Here is an 8607-nt window from a genome sequence, read left to right on the forward strand (position 1 = left end):
ACTCCCATACCCCCTGCTGTCACCCACTAGATCCCATTCCCATTCCGGAGGTGGATAGAACCCAGGAGTCCAGATTCCCAGGCCCTATGCTCTAATCCTGAGACCCCACTGCCCTCCAAGAGCCACGAGATCTGCTTTGCAGCATATTGTGCATATACCTGCAGCTCCATCTTCGAGAAAGCCCTCCTGTATGTACTGTAGGTTTGTGTGGGGAAATAGATTGTGTATGTCCACAGCACCCCTCTTGCATATGGACCTTTCTTCTGGCTCATCTGGTACAGCTATTGTCTTTGAACTCCACTGTGGTCTGGGCTTTGAGCCTCACTCACACTAACATCGGTGAGGGAAGCTGCAGGATTAGACTCTGTTACGCTTGAATTTGTTCCCTTCAGTCCTCTGACCCACCAGGGATGCTGCTAAGAGAGAACATCCCCAACGCAGAGCCACTGTAAATTATTTCAAATGAGAGCATCACTTGAAGAAAATTTCTTTCTTGGCGAAAGAAAATCACCACATCTGTTCTGTTGAGCAATTTGATGTTGACACTGAGCCTAGAAAATCTGCAGGGAAGCAAACACCAGAGAATGCTACAGACCAGCATTTAAGTGGCACAATAGCAAAGCATTTTGAGCAAGCTTTGCTCCCAATGGTCTGATCCAATGCCCACTGATATCGGGGGGAAGACTCCCATCAGCTCAGGCCCGTGCTCAAGTGCCCCAAGCGCTGCAGGCCCAGCCATTCCTTATGAATTTAGATCCCTTTCTGTGTCGTGATCCCCCTCCCCCAGTATGTGCCATCAGCAGGGATTGAACTTAGAACCTTCAGCACCACACTTTAAGCACAGATGCTAAAGGCACCCTATGTTAATTAGCAGTAGTAGGCTGTCATCTTCTTCTACAGTTCAGTTACTATAGGGGGACACAACACACTTCGGAAGCTTGTTATCTTGAGCTAGCATATAGTTTGTGAATGGATCCCATCTCCCCTTGAACATTTCTCCCCTCTTCAGCTGGCTCTCCTTCCAAGTGAACAGCATTTTGGTCGTTACGTGCATTTTCCCTGCAACCCATGAACTCCTGGCCCATGGAAAGGAAGACGATGGGAGGGAGGCAACTGTTAAAATGGAGCAGGCCATCAGCAAAGAGGATGCCCATGTCCAGGGATTTTTTCATCACTGAATGTAGTGTATCACCTGAGACCTGCAGGAAGTAGAAGACGTGATATGGCAGCCAGCAGAGGTAAAAGATCAGGATGAAGACAAGGTGGACTTTGAGGGGCTTCCTGGATTGAGTGAGATGGCTTCTCCTCAGCTTGGCAGCTAGAAGAATGTAGCAGGTAATGATCAAGGCTAATGGGACCAGGAACCCAACCAGGAAGTGGATAGCAACACTGGCCATCATCCTTCTTTTTCTCAGACAGAGGTTCTCTTCTCTCGAAACTGTTCAGATTGCCAGAGGTGACGTTCCACTCTGAAGATGAGCTCATGAAATCCCAGAGATCAGGGTATTGCAAGCTCAATGCAAGGGATAGGATCCAGATGACCAGAATAACCAAAGAAGCCAGACGGGGTGAACTGTGGTTCTGGGACCGCACAGGGCAGGCCATGGAGATACAGTGGTTGGCATTGATGACAGTGAGGAGGAAAACCCTAGTGAACATGTTGAGTGAGGTGACAGTAATGGTCAGTTTATACATCATGCTGCCCAAGGGCCAACGAAAGCCCAAGGCTATGCAGATAACTCTGAAGGGTAGGAAGCAGGTAAAGATGAAGTCAGCAATGGCCATGTTAAGGAACTACATTGGAGTGACTGTCTTCTTCACCTGGAAGCCAGTGATGACGATGATCCAGCCATTTCCCACCATGCCCAAGAGGAAGGCCAGGCTATAGGCCACCATGAAGATTATGTTAGTCATGTCCATGAGAACTGGATTATGAAGAAGCGCTGATTCATAGGTTGCCATCCAGGTGTAGGTTCAGGCAGTGCAGATCTTCTACTGACCAAACAAAGAACAAATATCATGTCTCTGAAAGCTTATCTTGATGAGGATGAAAGATCAGGGGTGCTGGAACAATTTGTATAGTGGGGGTGCTGACAGCCATTGAACCAAACTGTAACCCTGTTTATGATGGAAAGCACTTCAAGCCAGAGGGTGCAGCAGCCCCCCCAGCACTCCTAGTTCCAGCACCTGTGTAAAAGGTTGGGGTTTTAGATAGCAAGTTGTCAATAACACACACAAACTCTAGCTTAGCACTGTTACTAACTCTAGAAAGTGCTAAGGTGGCCAAATAAAGTGCAAATTGCCGGTCTACTCTGGAGCTTGTGAACACATTTGTTAGAATGCGCTAGCTAATCGGACTTCTTGGAAATTTTTCGTCAAAATGATTTTTCAGTGACAAATGGTGTTTCAGTTGAAATCAAAATATCTAGAAAAACATCCTCATTTTGATAAAATTTCCTTTTTGGAAAACAAAAGAAAGCGAAGCATTTCAACATTTTCAGAACGGAATATTTTCATTTTTTATTTATAAATGAAATTAATTATTTTTCATATAAAAATGTTAATGTTTTAAAAGGTCAAAGTTGAAACAAAACATTTCAAATGACCTAAAGCACGAAAAAAAAAATCAGAATTTTCTTTCATGGGAAATATTGAATGTTTTTATTTGTGTTTCGGTTCAGACAAGAATTCTTTTTCATAATCACAGTATTTCCTGAGAAATGAAATATTTGGTTCCTGCCCAGCTCAACTAGCTAATGTGTTCTAAAATAATTCCACAATATATCTTAATCCATACCATCCTAATGAAGGCAAGTGAGTGTCTACAGGATTTCTAAACATCTCACAAGCTACTGAGGAAATATATAAACTCCCCTCTGCATCCCAGGAGCAAGGCAGAGCTCCGAGAGATTCAAATTTTCATAGCAATTGGCGCTAACATTTTAAACCGAAGTTTGCTAAAATAAACCCCAATTCTGTGGATTTGATCAGGGCTTCTCAATCTTTTTCATGGAATGGGCCACGGTTTAAGAGAGACTGTCTCCTAGACACCTCTCTGACCATTGGCCATTTCCAGGTGAAAACTCCTCCCCTCCCATCTCCACTTTCATTCCTATTCATTTGACTCCTGACTTCTCATTCCCCATCACCCAGCCACCACCGTCCCCACCCTCCAAGCCTGTGTCTACCCTCCTGTTTCTCCTTCCCCGGCCCCACCAGCTCCCACCTCCCTTCACAGTCCCCCTCACCGGACCTTGTCTCCCCTCCCGTTCCCTCTTGCCTGACCCCACCGCCCCTCTGGTTGCCCCTTGACTGCCTCCCATCTCCCCACCTGGTCTCTAATACCCAACCCTGTCTCCCTTCCCATCCCCGTCTGCCCTCCTGTTCCCCAGTGCCTTGCCCTCCCCACTCTCCCATTCATGGCTTCATAATGTCACTGTGGCAACTACAGAAACGGCTTCCTGAAAAAATACTTTTCAGAAAACATTCCATGTGTTTCTGGCTCCTATTACCATGATTTAGCTGCTAGAAATAGGACGGGTCAGCAACATGTAACCAGCCAGCTCCCTATAGACCACCATGAAGGGCTCCATAAAGCCCCAGTGAACGGGACCTATTCCCAGTACTGATCCAGCCTCCGATGTACTGAGGCAGGGTTGGGGGGTATGGTACTTTCTTACCTGCGTGTTGGTGAGATGTGAGATGTGGCTTCTAAGAGTTAATCTCTGTCCAGGGTCAGGTCCCTGACACAGTCCCTGAAGTCTACACAGACTGACTCTGCACGGGGCAGGAAGCTCTTCTTTTGTGGGTTTCTTAAAGGGAAGGAAGGGGCGTTCGCGACTGAAAGGTGCAGAAGAGTTTGGTTTTGATGGTCTCTACTGAGTGTTACAGACAGGCAGATGTCCTGCCATTGTGGACTTCTAAAGATTCCTTAAAACTCACATTTCCTCTGTGGTGTGGAATGCTGAGCCCTAGTGCCCTGCTCTAACCACTAAACACCGTATCCCTCCCAGGGTCAGGGAGGGAACTCAGGAGTCCTGTCTCCCAGGCCCCCCTGCTCTAACCCACTAGACCTCACTTCCCTCCCAGCAGGGGAATGTGCAGAAATTTAACTTTGATCGCTTTTTTGAGGGGGGCACGTTCTGTGCCCCCACACACACCTGCCCAGGCCCCGGGAGGAGCTCACTCTTCCCTCCTCCTCACTGCAGCCCCAGGGCTGGACAAGTTCTGTGCCCCTGACGATTATTGGGGAGGGGGAGTGCCCCTGCTTGCCCCTCCGTGTGCGCCTCCTGCCTCCCACAGTTGGAAGTAGAACCCAGGAGTTACTGCTTTAACCTACTAGATTCTACACCCTGCGCAGCACTGAGAATAGGACCCAGGCGTCCTGACTCCCAGCCCTGCATTTCTCACCAGACTGAAGACTGTATATCTTTTTAAAAGATAATTTCTGATTGGTCTATAACTTATGGGCTTGATGCAGAAATGATGGGTGAGACTGGCCTGTTCTGCCCGAGGCCAGACTAGATGATCCTAATGGTCCTTTCTGTCCTTCAAAGCTATGAATCTATTAACCACTAGGCCCCACCTTCCCACCACCACTGGGAATAGAACGCAGGTGTCTTGGTTTACAGTCTCACTGCTGTAAGTCACTAGATTACATTCATTAGTCCAAGAAACTCTTGCGGCTTGATACAGAAGATACAGAACTGGATTTGGATAGACAGGACTAGTTCTAATTAGACTGGTTTGAGAGTAGCGGCCGTGTTAGTCTGCATCCGCAAAAAGAAAAGGAGTACTTGTGGCACCTTAGAAGCTGTTGCCAGCATCCAGTGCCAGAGGCGAGCAACAGCAAAGGTTTGTTGCCCGGTGTGCATCACCCAATAAACACAATGGGGTGGAGAAGCAGAAAAGTTTATTTGCAGCTGCAAAGAAGGTACAGGGAGAATAGAAGCTCAAATCCTGCACACAGAGCAGGAAGTTGCACAGGCTTTTATACATCCTTTCTTCAGCATACTTATCCAATAGCAAGCTGCCCTAAGTATCCATATAGCCAGCCAATCCAGTTACCAGCTAGTTCCCTTGTTCTCTGTACCATCTGTTAAACCATACATAAAGCTGCTTTCTTCAGCATTGTTCTTCCATATCTGCCCTGTTTGGCCTTGTTTAGTTTCAGGCAGTCTGACTCTGCAACATATTGTTGCAGATCCTCAGCATAACTGCTGCGAGTGCCTCCAGGCAGGGGGGCCAAGGACACTTGGGCCTAGTACGCAGAGCTGCTGCGAGTTCCTCCAGGCGTGGGGGGTGGGGGTATGCTCAAATTTATTTGAGCATAAGCTTTCGTGAGCTATAGCTCCTTTCGTTGGATGCATTCAGTGGAAAATACAGTGGGGAGATTTATATACACAGAGAACATGAAACAATGGGTGTTACCATACACACTGTAACGAGAGTGATCAGGTAAGCTGAGCTATTATGAGCTACTTTTACGTAGAGACTGTCCAGTTTGGCCAATGTACAAGGCAGAGGGGCATTGCTGGCACATGATGGCATAGATCACATTGGTAGACGCGCAGGTGAACGAGCCTCTGATAGTGTGGCTGATGTGATTAGGCCCAATGATGGTGTCCCCTGAATAGATAAGTGGACACAGTTGGCAACGGGCTTTGTTGCAAGGGTAGGTTCCTGGGTTAGTGGTTCTGTTGTGTGGTGTGTGGTTGCTGGTGAGTATGTGCTTCAGATTGGGGGGCTGTCTGTAGGCAAGGACTGGCCTGTCTCCCAAGATTTGTGAGAGTGATGGGTCGTCCTTCAGGATAGGTTGTAGATCCTTGATGATGCGTTGGAGAGGTTTTAGTTGGGGGCTGAAGGTGATGGCTAGTGGTGTTCTGTTATTTTCTTTGTTAGGCCTGTCCTGTAGTAGGTGACTTCTGGGTACTCTTCTGGCTCTGTCAATCTGTTTCTTCACTTCAGCAGGTGGGTACTGTAGTTGTAAGAACGCTTGATAGAGATCTTGTAGGTGTTTGTCTCTGTCTGAGGGGTTGGAACAAATGCGGTTGTATCATAGAGCTTGGCTGTAGACAATGGATCGTGTGGTGTGGTCAGGGTGAAAGCTGGAGGCATGTAGGTAGGAATAGCGGTCAGTAGGTTTCCGGTATAGGGTGGTGTTTATGTGACCATCAATTATTAGCACCATAGTGTCCAAGAAGTGGATCTCTTGTGTGGACTGGTCCAGGCTGAGGTTGATGGTGGGATGGAAATTGTTGAAGTCATGGTAGAATTCCTCAAGGGCTTCTTTTCCATGGGTCCAGATGATGAAGATATCATCAATATAGCACAAGTAGAGTAGGGGCATTAGGGGACGAGATCTGAGGCAGCGTTGTTCTAAGTCAGCCATAAAAATGTTGGCATCCTGTGGGGCCATGCGGGTACCCAGAGCAGTGCCGCTGATTTGAACCCTAATTAGACTGTTGCACAAATCATTACAAATCATACGCAGGATCCATAGGTCAGCAGAGAAACATTCCCTATGAAGCTCTCTTGCTTAAAGGGAGATCTATTGAGAAAGAGTGCTGTGATGAAAAGGGGCCACTCCTGGGTAAAGCTGGCCTTCAGTGGATGAAGGAACGGGAAAGAACATCCTGTACCAGTGAGAGGAATTCTGAGATAGACTGGAAAGGGAAACCTCTGCAGCAGCAGCTGGCTCAGTAGCAGATATATAGGCCAAGGCCTGTTCCACCCAATTCAGGACATTTTAACCCCTGAGAAGCCTAAGGGAACTGGTAAGCCAGTAGTATGAAGATAGACAAAAGGATGGATGTGTGTCAACTGTGGACAGCAAGACCATTTAGTACAAGACTGTGAGAACTCACCTCACCCCAATTTAGCGCAACAACGGCAAAGCTGCCTGCTGGAGGATTTGCGTGACGGGGACAGCCAGCAAAGCAGTCATGTAGATGCACAGAGTACAATCTGGATCTCATGAGGACAATCCTGGAGAAGACTCAGCATACTAAAAGAGTTTCAGACACCAAGACCATAGCCTGGAAGGACAAATGTGCAAGATTCTGTTCCTGTTGATTGGAAAGTTTTGCAGTGACAAGATAGGCATATGGGACACTTGATTCGCTTTCTGGAGTCTGGCCCGAGGCCCAGTCAGGGTGAGGAGGAGAAGGAGAAATATAAGACCTGTCTATACTTATGAGACTGGCCAAAGCTTTTTGTGTCCAATGGGGTTTTGTAGAGAAAGATTCAGAAAAGAGTAGATTTGGGATAGCTAGTGATTCCCTACACTCATTGAGACAGCATTAGAAGGAATCCCTGGGAAGATATGCACCACATGGGAATAGAAAGAACACTAGAGTTGCTAGAGGTCAGTTTTAGTTGCCTTAAATGACCCGAGCCGTAGAAAGGAAATGTCTGCAATCAGAACTCAATCCTCAGTCAGCGGAATTTGACCCAAACAAGAGGAGTCAACTTCATGCAGATCAACTGGAAGGGACACAAACCAGGGAAATTTCCCACCACAACATCTGTAGAGAGTACTGCAGAGGTATCTTTTGGATCTCACAGAACATGGCAAGTTAGAAGCCAATTAGTCCAATTTGGGGAGCTTCTCCCACACTCTGTTATTAATCCAAGGGCTGGAATATAAGGAGCCCTAGACTTTGGTTTGCTGACAAGGCAAGTGTTTGGGAAAGAATCAAGTTGCTGCTGTTCTTTTCAAGTGGTGTAGGTGACACATGCCACGTGTTATGAAGACTGAGACCTCATCTCAGAAAGAAGATCAGAGAGCACTGTGTTTGCTATGTGTGTGCTAACGTGTAAAGGCTATGTTGAAAGATTGTATTTAAATATATGCAACAGCACCAAAGTGGGAAGGCTGTATAAGGGCTAGATTTAATACCAAATAGCTTGTGTTTAAAAATTATTCAGAAGAATTCCAGATACTATTTGCAGGGTGTTTGCCTGTGTTCAGTGTTAGTTTATAAGACATTGCACTGGACTCACTCTCTCTCTCTCTCTCTCTCTCTAGCTGCCTGGGAACTGTTAACACCTGTGTTCAAGGTTTTACATACAACAGCCCTGAGGTTTAACTCTGTGCAAAAGCTTGTGCTTCAACAAAGGGCTCAGCTGAGGAAGTGCAAGAAAGAGGGGTGTGTAACCAAGTTACACATCCTAGTGGCGCAGCAACCCTTATCCTGTTATGTGTTGTCTTCAGATACCACCTCCCCTCTCCTTCCTCCTGTGTGATGTCACCCCAGAGCCCCTGTTGTTTCCCAGGCGATTGTAGTAAACAAGTCCCTGGAGGTTCTGCTATGCCATGTGAGTAATGGCTTCCTCAGCCCCGGGCCAATTCAGTTACTCACCTCAGAGCCAAGGTACTGAATGGAAAATACAGGGGATGGTGTGTGGGAGGGACCCAGTTGTTTCTGGAGCTGACTAAGCAGAGGGCATGGTAGAATAACATGCAGGCCAGAGGGCCCTCCCACTCTCAATGGAGGTGGATCATGCCCATGTTCAAGTCAGCCAAGACCTTCTCTGCCTCCCAACTCACCACTCCATCCTACATTCCTTCTGCTGTCTCTCTACCCCTCACCCCCATCACTGCCC

At 47.2% G+C, this 8607-nt stretch overlaps 1 pseudogene; it reads right to left on the reverse strand.

Annotated features, from left to right (window-relative positions):
- Nucleotides 1-941: 941 nt before the first annotated feature.
- Nucleotides 942-1962, reverse strand: LOC141977538 (chemerin-like receptor 1; annotated as a pseudogene).
- Between the last annotated feature and the right edge of the window lie 6645 nt (nucleotides 1963-8607).

This window comes from Natator depressus, chromosome 24 (genome assembly GCF_965152275.1).
Source record: "Natator depressus isolate rNatDep1 chromosome 24, rNatDep2.hap1, whole genome shotgun sequence".
Classification (NCBI taxonomy): domain Eukaryota; kingdom Metazoa; phylum Chordata; order Testudines; family Cheloniidae; genus Natator; species Natator depressus.